This window comes from Leucopleurus acutus, assembly GCF_964270905.1.
Source record: "Leucopleurus acutus genome assembly, contig: HAP1_SCAFFOLD_128, whole genome shotgun sequence".
Classification (NCBI taxonomy): Eukaryota; Metazoa; Chordata; class Mammalia; order Artiodactyla; family Delphinidae; genus Leucopleurus; species Leucopleurus acutus.
In genome coordinates, this window is record NW_028139171.1 from 179,722 (window position 1) to 192,893 (window position 13,172).

Sequence of the window (13,172 nt, forward strand, 5' to 3'; positions counted from 1 at the left end):
CCCCGCTTTCAAGTCCTCTTGGCAGCCTTACTTCAGTATATCTTTGGATGATAGCTGTCATTTATAACTCTGCAGGTTTGTGAATTACAGTGCCCCTGAGCTCCTTTCTTCAACTCGCTTTCTTGTGAGCTGGCCGCAACACCACAGGATTGCTTCAGGCCCTAATCTGGTTCCGGCACGGCACGCTGAGCCTTTGGTTAATTCCTCTTCCTGGTGGGAAATGAGAGTTAAATTTGCCCGTCCAGACACCTCCAGCTAGTCTCTCTTTGGTTCTCCCTATTCCTGTTCATCTTCCGCAGAAATTGTAAATGGGCCAAACAGGAGGTTAAAGGCACTGACTCTCCAAGTCGGGAGAGTGTTAGTAAAGCGTCTGGAATGTTACACCCGAGTACCAGGGGACGAGAACTGAGACATATTGGAACACGTCTCCCGATCACACGGTTGATCATACTCTGGGTTCCACGTGCATGTTTTACCTGAAGGCAGAGTCCCTTAAACCTGGAGAGTTGAGACCCGTGGAATGGGTACCATGCAATATGACTTCAAAGGGTCTTCATTTGCTCACCGAACCTCTCCAATCCTATCACTGCTGCGTTTATGCCCCTGTACACACGCTTGATTTTCTTTCAGAGACATAGCAATCCATAGGTTTTAAGATACTTATTGTCAGGTACATTCTTAGGCATTTAATATGGGGTGTTGAGTCCATTTCGTTGAGCAAGGAGTAGTTCTTGTCTATTCTATATTTGGCTTAAGGAACTTTATCTGTGCTCATTTCAATCTCTGGTTTGATGCAGCACCCCAACTCACCTTTCCCCTTAAGCAAGCATAAGTTGGTTTTCTAAATTTGAGACCCTGTTCTGTTTTGTAATCCAGTTCCTGTGTAGCCAAGTTTACATCCCGTGTATTAGTGATATCTTATGATGTTTCTTTTTCTGTGTGACTTATTTCAGTTAGAATCATCATACCTGAATCCACTCATTATGCTGCTACGGGCCTGATGACATAGATTTCATTGCTGAGTGATATTGCATTGTACGTAAGTACCACAACTTCTTTATCCATTTTTCACTTTCTGCGCTATTGAACTTGTACCGTAAACGAGGTTCTTGTAAACAGAGCCGTCCCAAACTTTGGGGTGGCTGTGTCTTTTTGATTTTAATTTCCCTAAGCTATAGGACCATAAGTGGAAGTGCCCTAGGCTTTGTTGCTTTGTTTTTTAGATGTTTCAGGAAACACCATACACCTCTCCCGAGTGGCTGTTGGCAATTTACATCCCGCCCATCAGCATAACAAGGCTCCCAGTTCTCCATGGCCTGTCCTGCCTTTCTGGATTTTACACTTTTTTCAGATGGCCCTTTTGACCGGGGGGAAGTGAGACTTCATTGTAGTGCAGATTTCCTTTACAAGCTTGCTTGGTTGGCCAAAAAGGGCGTATGCGTTTTTTCCTGAATATATTCAGGAAAAAACGCATACGCCCTTTTTGGCCAAGTGCATCATTGTGGACGTTCTGCCTCTTTTCCTATGCTTTAAATGCAATTCCAGTCTACCTCCTGAAATCGGTTTCCTGCAATTCTGCCCCGCTTTCAAGTCCTATTGACAGCCTTACTTCAGTATATTTTTGGATGATAGCTGTCATTTATAACTCTGCAGGTTTGTGAATTACAGTGCCCCTGAGCTCCTTTCTTCAACTCGCTTTCTTGTGAGCTGGCCGCAACACCGCAGGATTGCTTCAGGCCCTAATCTGGTTCCGGCATGGCACACTGAGCCTTTGGTTAATTCCTCTTCCTGGTGGGAAATGAGAGTTAAATTTGCCCGTCCAGACACCTCCAGCTAGTCTCTCATTGGTTCTCCCTATTCCTGTTCATCTTCCTCAGAAATTGCAAATGGGCCAAACAGGAGGTTAAAGGCACTGACTCTCCAAGTCGGGAGAGTGTTAGTAAAGCGTCTGGAATGTTGCACCCGAGTACCTTGGGACGAGAACTGAGACATATTGGAACACGTCTCCCGATCACACGGTTGATCATACTCTGGGTTCCACGTGCATGTTTTAGCTGAAGGAAGAATCCCTTAAACCTGGAGAGTTGAGACCCGTGGAATGGGTACCATGCAATATGACTTCAAAGGGTCTTCATTTGCTCACCGAACCTCTCCAATCCTATCACTGCTGCGTTTATGCCCCTGTACACACGCTTGATTCTCTTTCAGAGACATAGCAATCCATAGGTTTTAAGATACTTACTAGTCAGGTACATTCTTAGGCGTTTAATATGGGGTGTTGAGTCCATTTCGTTGAGCAAGGAGTAGTTCTTGTCTATTCCATATTTGGCTTAAGGAACTTTATCTGTGCTCATTTCAATCTCTGGTTTTATGCAGCACCCCAACTCACCTTTCCCCTTAAGCAAGCATAAGTTGGTTTTCTAAATTTGAGACCCTGTTCTGTTTTGTAATCCAGTTCCTGTGTAGCCAAGTTTACATCCCGTGTATTAGTGATATCTTATGATGTTTCTTTTTCTGTGTGACTTATTTCAGTTAGAATCATCATACCTGAATCCACTCATTATGCTGCTACGGGCCTGATGACATAGATTTCATTGCTGAGTGATATTGCATTGTACGTAAGTACCACAACTTCTTTATCCATTTTTCACTTTCTGCGCTATTGAACTTGTACCGTAAACGAGGTTCTTGTAAACAGAGCCATCCCAAACTTTGGGGTGGCTGTGTCTTTTTGATTTTAATTTCCCTAAGCTATAGGACCATAAGTGGAAGTGCCCTAGGCTCTGTTGCTTTGTTTTTTAGATGTTTCAGGAAACACCATACACCTCTCCCGAGTGGCTGTTGGCAATTTACATCCCGCCCATCAGCATAACAAGGCTCCCAGTTCTCCATGGCCTGTCCTGCCTTTCTGGATTTTACACTTTTTTCAGATGGCCCTTTTGACCGGGGGGAAGTGAGACTTCATTGTAGTGCAGATTTCCTTTACAAGCTTGCTTGGTTGGCCAAAAAGGGCGTATGCGTTTTTTCCTGAATATATTCAGGAAAAAACGCATACGCCCTTTTTGGCCAAGTGCATCATTGTGGACGTTCTGCCTCTTTTCCTATGCTTTAAATGCAATTCCAGTCTACCTCCTGAAATCGGTTTCCTGCAATTCTGCCCCGCTTTCAAGTCCTATTGACAGCCTTACTTCAGTATATTTTTGGATGATAGCTGTCATTTATAACTCTGCAGGTTTGTGAATTACAGTGCCCCTGAGCTCCTTTCTTCAACTCGCTTTCTTGTGAGCTGGCCGCAACACCGCAGGATTGCTTCAGGCCCTAATCTGGTTCCGGCATGGCACACTGAGCCTTTGGTTAATTCCTCTTCCTGGTGGGAAATGAGAGTTAAATTTGCCCGTCCAGACACCTCCAGCTAGTCTCTCATTGGTTCTCCCTATTCCTGTTCATCTTCCTCAGAAATTGCAAATGGGCCAAACAGGAGGTTAAAGGCACTGACTCTCCAAGTCGGGAGAGTGTTAGTAAAGCGTCTGGAATGTTGCACCCGAGTACCTTGGGACGAGAACTGAGACATATTGGAACACGTCTCCCGATCACACGGTTGATCATACTCTGGGTTCCACGTGCATGTTTTAGCTGAAGGAAGAATCCCTTAAACCTGGAGAGTTGAGACCCGTGGAATGGGTACCATGCAATATGACTTCAAAGGGTCTTCATTTGCTCACCGAACCTCTCCAATCCTATCACTGCTGCGTTTATGCCCCTGTACACACGCTTGATTCTCTTTCAGAGACATAGCAATCCATAGGTTTTAAGATACTTACTAGTCAGGTACATTCTTAGGCGTTTAATATGGGGTGTTGAGTCCATTTCGTTGAGCAAGGAGTAGTTCTTGTCTATTCCATATTTGGCTTAAGGAACTTTATCTGTGCTCATTTCAATCTCTGGTTTTATGCAGCACCCCAACTCACCTTTCCCCTTAAGCAAGCATAAGTTGGTTTTCTAAATTTGAGACCCTGTTCTGTTTTGTAATCCAGTTCCTGTGTAGCCAAGTTTACATTCCGTGTATTAGTGATATCTTATGATGTTTCTTTTTCTGTGTGACTTATTTCAGTTAGAATCATCATACCTGAATCCACTCATTATGCTGCTACGGGCCTGATGACATAGATTTCATTGCTGAGTGATATTGCATTGTACGTAAGTACCACAACTTCTTTATCCATTTTTCACTTTCTGCGCTATTGAACTTGTACCGTAAACGAGGTTCTTGTAAACAGAGCCATCCCAAACTTTGGGGTGGCTGTGTCTTTTTGATTTTAATTTCCCTAAGCTATAGGACCATAAGTGGAAGTGCCCTAGGCTCTGTTGCTTTGTTTTTTAGATGTTTCAGGAAACACCATACACCTCTCCCGAGTGGCTGTTGGCAATTTACATCCCGCCCATCAGCATAACAAGGCTCCCAGTTCTCCATGGCCTGTCCTGCCTTTCTGGATTTTACACTTTTTTCAGATGGCCCTTTTGACCGGGGGGAAGTGAGACTTCATTGTAGTGCAGATTTCCTTTGCAAGCTTGCTTGGTTGGCCAAAAAGGGCGTATGCGTTTTTTCCTGAATATATTCAGGAAAAAACGCATACGCCCTTTTTGGCCAAGTGCATCATTGTGGACGTTCTGCCTCTTTTCCTATGCTTTAAATGCAATTCCAGTCTACCTCCTGAAATCGGTTTCCTGCAATTCTGCCCCGCTTTCAAGTCCTCTTGGCAGCCTTACTTCAGTATATTTTTGGATGATAGCTGTCATTTATAACTCTGCAGGTTTGTGAATTACAGTGCCCCTGAGCTCCTTTCTTCAACTCGCTTTCTTGTGAGCTGGCCGCAACACCACAGGATTGCTTCAGGCCCTAATCTGGTTCCGGCACGGCACGCTGAGCCTTTGGTTAATTCCTCTTCCTGGTGGGAAATGAGAGTTAAATTTGCCCGTCCAGACACCTCCAGCTAGTCTCTCTTTGGTTCTCCCTATTCCTGTTCATCTTCCGCAGAAATTGCAAACTGGGCCAAACAGGAGGTTAAAGGCACTGACTCTCCAAGTCGGGAGAGTGTTAGTAAAGCGTCTGGAATGTTGCACCCGAGTACCAGGGGACGAGAACTGAGACATATTGGAACACGTCTCCCGATCACACGGTTGATCATACTCTGGGTTCCACGTGCATGTTTTACCTGAAGGCAGAGTCCCTTAAACCTGGAGAGTTGAGACCCGTGGAATGGGTACCATGCAATATGACTTCAAAGGGTCTTCATTTGCTCACCGAACCTCTCCAATCCTATCACTGCTGCGTTTATGCCCCTGTACACACGCTTGATTTTCTTTCGGAGACATAGCAATCCATAGGTTTTAAGATACTTATTGTCAGGTACATTCTTAGGCGTTTAATATGGGGTGTTGAGTCCATTTCGTTGAGCAAGGAGTAGTTCTTGTCTATTCCATATTTGGCTTAAGGAACTTTATCTGTGCTCATTTCAGTCTCTGGTTTGATGCAGCACCCCAACTCACCTTTCCCCTTAAGCAAGCATAAGTTGGTTTTCTAAATTTGAGACCCTGTTCTGTTTTGTAATCCAGTTCCTGTGTAGCCAAGTTTACATCCCGTGTATTAGTGATATCTTATGATGTTTCTTTTTCTGTGTGACTTATTTCAGTTAGAATCATCATACCTGAATCCACTCATTATGCTGCTACGGGCCTGATGACATAGATTTCATTGCTGAGTGATATTGCATTGTACATAGGTACCACAACTTCTTTATCCATTTTTCACTTTCTGCGCTATTGAACTTGTACCGTAAACGAGGTTCTTGTAAACAGAGCCGTCCCAAACTTTGGGGTGGCTGTGTCTTTTTGATTTTAATTTCCCTAAGCTATAGGACCATAAGTGGAAGTGCCCTAGGCTCTGTTGCTTTGTTTTCTAGATGTTTCAGGAAACACCATACACCTCTCCCGAGTGGCTGTTGGCAATTTACATCCCGCCCATCAGCATAACAAGGCTCCCAGTTCTCCATGGCCTGTCCTGCCTTTCTGGATTTTACACTTTTTTCAGATGGCCCTTTTGACCGGGGGGAAGTGAGACTTCATTGTAGTGCAGATTTCCTTTACAAGCTTGCTTGGTTGGCCAAAAGGTGCGTATGCGTTTTTTCCTGAATATATTCAGGAAAAAACGCATACGCCCTTTTTGGCCAAGTGCATCATTGTGGACGTTCTGCCTCTTTTCCGATGCTTTAAATGCAATTCCAGTCTACCTCCTGAAATCGGTTTCCTGCAATTCTGCCCCGCTTTCAAGTCCTCTTGACAGCCTTACTTCAGTATATTTTTGGATGATAGCTGTCATTTATAACTCTGCAGGTTTGTGAATTACAGTGCCCCTGAGCTCCTTTCTTCAACTCGCTTTCTTGTGAGCTGGCCGCAACACCGCAGGATTGCTTCAGGCCCTAATCTCGTTCCGGCCGGGACGCTGAGCTTTTGGTTAATTCCTATTCCTGGTGCAAAATGAGAGTTAAATTTTCTCGTCCAGACACGTCCAACTAGTCTCTCATTGTTTCTCCCTATTCCTGTACATCTTCCGGAGATATTCCAAACTGGGCCAAACAGGAGGTTAAAGGCACTGACTCTCCAAGTCAGGAGAGTGTTAGTAAAGCGTCTGGAATGTTGCACCCGAGTACCAGAGGAAGAGAACTGAGACATATTGGAACACGTCTCCCGATCACACGGTTGATCATACTCTGGACTCCACATGCATGTTTTAGCTGAAGGAAGAATCCCTTAAACCTGGAGATTTGAGACCCGTGAAATGGGTACCATGCAATATGATTTCAAAGGGTCTGCATTTGCTCAACGGACTGCTCCAATCCTATCACTGCTGCGTTTATTTCCCTGTACAGACGCTTGATTCTCTTTCAGAGACATAGCAATCCATAGGTTTTAAGATACTTACTAGTCAGGTACGTTCTTAGGCGTTTAATATGGGGTGTTGAGTACATTTCGTTGAACAAGGAGTAGTTCTTGTCTATTCCATATTTGGCTTAAGGAACTTTATCTGTGCTCATTTCAATCTCTGGTTTTATGCAGCACCCCAACTCACCTTTCCCCTTAAGCAAGCATAAGTTGGTTTTCTAAATTTGAGACCCTGTTCTGTTTTGTAATCCAGTTCCTGTGTAGCCAAGTTTACATCCCGTGTATTAGTGATATCTTATGATGTTTCTTTTTCTGTGTGACTTATTTCAGTTAGAATCATCATACCTGAATCCACTCATTATGCTGCTACGGGCCTGATGACATAGATTTCATTGCTGAGTGATATTGCATTGTACGTAAGTACCACAACTTCTTTATCCATTTTTCACTTTCTGCGCTATTGAACTTGTACCGTAAACGAGGTTCTTGTAAACAGAGCCGTCCCAAACTTTGGGGTGGCTGTGTCTTTTTGATTTTAATTTCCCTAAGCTATAGGACCATAAGTGGAAGTGCCCTAGGCTCTGTTGCTTTGTTTTTTAGATGTTTCAGGAAACACCATACACCTCTCACGAGTGGCTCTTGGCAATTTACATCCCGCCCATCAGCATAACAAGGCTCCCAGTTCTACATGGCCTGTCCTGCCTTTCTGGATTTTACACTTTTTTCAGATGGCCCTTTTGACCGGGGGGAAGTGAGACTTCATTGTAGTGCAGATTTCCTTTGCAAGCTTGCTTGGTTGGCCAAAAAGTGCGTATGCGTTTTTTCCTGAATATATTCAGGAAAAAACGCATACGCCCTTTTTGGCCAAGTGCATCATTGTCCACGTTCTGCCTCCTTTCCTATGCTTTAAATGCAATTTCAGTCTACCTCCTGAAATCGGTTTCCTGCAATTCTGCCCCACTTTCAAGTCCTCTTGGCAGCCTTACTTCAGTATATTTTTGGACGATAGCTGTCATTTATAACTCTGCAGGTTTGTGAATTACAGTGCCCCTGAGATCCTTTCTTCAACTCGCTTTCTTGGGAGCTGGCCGCAACACCACAGGATTGCTTCAGGCCCTAATCTGGTTCCGGCACGGCACGCTGAGCCTTTGGTTAATTCCTCTTCCTGGTGGGAAATGAGAGTTAAATTTGCCCGTCCAGACACCTCCAGCTAGTCTCTCATTGGTTCTCCCTATTCCTGTTCATCTTCCTCATAAATTGCAAATGGGCCAAACAGGAGGTTAAAGGCACTGACTCTCCAAGTCGGGAGAGTGTTAGTAAAGCGTCTGGAATGTTGCACCCGAGTACCAGGGGACGAGAACTGAGACATATTGGAACACGTCTCCCGATCACACGGTTGATCATACTCTGGGTTCCACGTGCATGTTTTAGCTGAAGGAAGAATCCCTTAAACCTGGAGAGTTGAGACCCCTGGAATGGGTACCATGCAATATGACTTCAAAGGGTCTTCATTTGCTCACCGAACCTCTCCAATCCTATCACTGCTGCGTTTATGCCCCTGTACACACGCTTGATTTTCTTTCAGAGACATAGCAATCCATAGGTTTTAAGATACTTACTAGTCAGGTACATACTTAGGCGTTTAATATGGGCTGCTGAGTCCATTGCGTTGAACAAGGAGTAGTTCTTGTCTATTCCATATTTGGCTTAAGGAACTTTGTCTGTGCTCATTTCAATCTCTAGTTTTATGCAGCACCCCAACTCACCTTCCCCTTAAGCAAGCATAAGTTGGTTTTCTAAATTTGAGACCCTGTTCTGTTTTGTAATCCAGTTCCTGTGTAGCCAAGTTTACATTCCGTGTATTAGTGATATCTTATGATGTTTCTTTTTCTGTGTGACTTATTTCAGTTAGAATCATCATACCTGAATCCACTCATTATGCTGCTACGGGCCTGATGACATAGATTTCATTGCTGAGTGATATTGCATTGAACGTAAGTACCACAACTTCTTTATCCATTTTTCACTTTCTGCGATATTGAACTTGTACCGTAAACGAGGTTCTTGTAAACAGAGCCGTCCCAAACTTTGGGGTGGCTGTGTCTTTTTGATTTTAATTTCCCTAAGCTATAGGACCATAAGTGGAAGTGCCCTAGGCTCTGTTGCTTTGTTTTTTAGATGTTTCAGGAAACACCATACACCTCTCCCGAGTGGCTGTTGGCAATTTACATCACGCCCATCAGCATAACAAGGCTCCCAGTTCTCCATGGCCTGTCCTGCCTTTCTGGATTTTACACTTTTTTCAGATGGCCCTTTTGACCGGGGGGAAGTGAGACTTCATTGTAGTGCAGATTTCCTTTGCAAGCTTGCTTGGTTGGCCAAAAAGGGCGTATGCGTTTTTTCCTGAATATATTCAGGAAAAAACGCATACGCCCTTTTTGGCCAAGTGCATCATTGTGGACGTTCTGCCTCTTTTCCTATGCTTTAAATGCAATTCCAGTCTACCTCCTGAAATCGGTTTCCTGCAATTCTGCCCCGCTTTCAAGTCCTCTTGGCAGCCTTACTTCAGTATATTTTTGGACGATAGCTGTCATTTATAACTCTGCAGGTTTGTGAATTACAGTGCCCCTGAGCTCCTTTCTTCAACTCGGTTTCTTGTGAGCTGGCCGCAACACCGCAGGATTGCTTCAGGCCCTAATCTGGTTCCGGCACGGCACGCTGAGCCTTTGGTTAATTCCTCTTCCTGGTGGGAAATGAGAGTTAAATTTGCCCGTCCAGACACCTCCAGCTAGTCTCTCATTGGTTCTCCCTATTCCTGTTCATCTTCCTCAGAATTTGCAAATGGGCCAAACAGGAGGTTAAAGGCACTGACTCTCCAAGTCGGGAGAGTGTTAGTAAAGCGTCTGGAATGTTGCACCCGAGTACCAGGGGACGAGAATTGAGACATATTGGAACACGTCTCCCGATCACACGGTTGATCATACTCTGGGTTCCACGTGCATGTTTTAGCTGAAGGAAGAATCCCTTAAACCTGGAGAGTTGAGACCCGTGGAATGGGTACCATGCAATATGACTTCAAAGGGTCTTCATTTGCTCACCGAACCTCTCCAATCCTATCACTGCTGCGTTTATGCCCCTGTACACACGCTTGATTTTCTTTCGGAGACATAGCAATCCATAGGTTTGAAAATTCTTACTAGTCAGGTACATTCTTAGGCGTTTAATATGGGGTGTTGAGTCCATTTCGTTGAGCAAGGAGTAGTTCTTGTCTATTCTATATTTGGCTTAAGGAACTTTATCTGTGCTCATTTCAATCTCTGGTTTTATGCAGCACCCCAACTCACCTTTCCCCTTAAGCAAGCATAAGTTGGTTTTCTAAATTTGAGACCCTGTTCTGTTTTGTAATCCAGTTCCTGTGTAGCCAAGTTTACATCCCGTGTATTAATGATATCTTATGATGTTTCTTTTTCTGTGTGACTTATTTCAGTTAGAATCATCATACCTGAATCCACTCATTATGCTGCTACGGGCCTGATGAAATAGATTTCATTGCTGAGTGATATTGCATTGTACGTAAGTACCACAACTTCTTTATCCATTTTTCACTTTCTGCGCTATTGAACTTGTACCGTAAACGAGGTTCTTGTAAACAGAGCCGTCCCAAACTTTGGGGTGGCTGTGTCTTTTTGATTTTAATTTCCCTAAGCTATAGGACCATAAGTGGAAGTGCCCTAGGCTCTGTTGCTTTGTTTTTTAGATGTTTCAGGAAACACCATACACCTCTCCCGAGTGGCTGTTGGCAATTTACATCCCGCCCATCAGCATAACAAGGCTCCCAGTTCTCCATGGCCTGTCCTGCCTTTCTGGATTTTACACTTTTTTCAGATGGCCCTTTTGACCGGGGGGAAGTGAGACTTCATTGTAGTGCAGATTTCCTTTACAAGCTTGCTTGGTTGGCCAAAAAGGGCGTATGCGTTTTTTCCTGAATATATTCAGGAAAAAACGCATACGCCCTTTTTGGCCAAGTGCATCATTGTGGACGTTCTGCCTCTTTTCCTATGCTTTAAATGCAATTCCAGTCTACCTCCTGAAATCGGTTTCCTGCAATTCTGCCCCGTTTTCAAGTCCTCTTGGCAGCCTTACTTCAGTATATTTTTGGATGATAGCTGTCATTTATAACTCTGCAGGTTTGTGAATTACAGTGCCCCTGAGCTCCTTTCTTCAACTCGCTTTCTTGTGAGCTGGCCGCAACACCGCAGGATTGCTTCAGGCCCTAATCTGGTTCCGGCACAGCACGCTGAGCCTTTGGTTAATTCCTCTTCCTGGTGGGAAATGAGAGTTAAATTTGCCCGTCCAGACACCTCCACCTAGTCTCTCATTGGTTCTTCCTATTCCTGTTCATCTTCCTCAGAAATTGCAAATGGGCCAAACAGGAGGTTAAAGGCACTGACTCTCCAAGTCGGGAGAGTGTTAGTTAAGCGTCTGGAATGTTACACCCGAGTACCAGGGGACGAGAATTGAGACATATTGGAACACGTCTCCCGATCACACGGTTGATCATACTCTGGGTTCCACGTGCATGTTTTAGCTGAAGGAAGAATCCCTTAAACCTGGAGAGTTGAGACCCGTGGAATGGGTACCATGCAATATGACTTCAAAGGGTCTTCATTTGCTCACCGAACCTCTCCAATCCTATCACTGCTGCGTTTATGCCCCTGTACACATGCTTGATTTTCTTTCAGAGACATAGCAATCCATAGGTTTTAAGATACTTACTAGTCAGGTACATTCTTAGGCGTTTAATATGGGCTGCTGAGTCCATTGCGTTGAACAAGGAGTAGTTCTTGTCTATTCCATATTTGGCTTAAGGAACTTTGTCTGTGCTCATTTCAATCTCTAGTTTTATGCAGCACCCCAACTCACCTTCCCCTTAAGCAAGCATAAGTTGGTTTTCTAAATTTGAGACCCTGTTCTGTTTTGTAATCCAGTTCCTGTGTAGCCAAGTTTACATTCCGTGTATTAGTGATATCTTATGATGTTTCTTTTTCTGTGTGACTTATTTCAGTTAGAATCATCATACCTGAATCCACTCATTATGCTGCTACGGGCCTGATGACATAGATTTCATTGCTGAGTGATATTGCATTGAACGTAAGTACCACAACTTCTTTATCCATTTTTCACTTTCTGCGATATTGAACTTGTACCGTAAACGAGGTTCTTGTAAACAGAGCCGTCCCAAACTTTGGGGTGGCTGTGTCTTTTTGATTTTAATTTCCCTAAGCTATAGGACCATAAGTGGAAGTGCCCTAGGCTCTGTTGCTTTGTTTTTTAGATGTTTCAGGAAACACCATACACCTCTCCCGAGTGGCTGTTGGCAATTTACATCCCGCCCATCAGCATAACAAGGCTCCCAGTTCTCCATGGCCTGTCCTGCCTTTCTGGATTTTACACTTTTTTCAGATGGCCCTTTTGACCGGGGGGAAGTGAGACTTCATTGTAGTGCAGATTTCCTTTGCAAGCTTGCTTGGTTGGCCAAAAAGGGCGTATGCGTTTTTTCCTGAATATATTCAGGAAAAAACGCATACGCCCTTTTTGGCCAAGTGCATCATTGTGGACGTTCTGCCTCTTTTCCTATGCTTTAAATGCAATTCCAGTCTACCTCCTGAAATCGGTTTCCTGCAATTCTGCCCCGCTTTCAAGTCCTCTTGGCAGCCTTACTTCAGTATATTTTTGGACGATAGCTGTCATTTATAACTCTGCAGGTTTGTGAATTACAGTGCCCCTGAGCTCCTTTCTTCAACTCGCTTTCTTGTGAGCTGGCCGCAACACCGCAGGATTGCTTCAGGCCCTAATCTGGTTCCGGCACGGCACGCTGAGCCTTTGGTTAATTCCTCTTCCTGGTGGGAAATGAGAGTTAAATTTGCCCGTCCAGACACCTCCAGCTAGTCTCTCATTGGTTCTCCCTATTCCTGTTCATCTTCCTCAGAATTTGCAAATGGGCCAAACAGGAGGTTAAAGGCACTGACTCTCCAAGTCGGGAGAGTGTTAGTAAAGCGTCTGGAATGTTGCACCCGAGTACCAGGGGACGAGAATTGAGACATATTGGAACACGTCTCCCGATCACACGGTTGATCATACTCTGGGTTCCACGTGCATGTTTTAGCTGAAGGAAGAATCCCTTAAACCTGGAGAGTTGAGACCCGTGGAATGGGTACCATGCAATATGACTT

At 44.3% G+C, this 13,172-nt stretch overlaps 1 long non-coding RNA gene across 1 annotated transcript in view; it reads left to right on the top strand.

Moving 5' to 3' along the window:
- The window catches only part of LOC309978919, a 289,414-nt gene that overhangs the window by 138,539 nt on the left and 137,703 nt on the right, over positions 1–13,172 (top strand). The gene's annotated exons all lie outside the window — the stretch shown is intronic.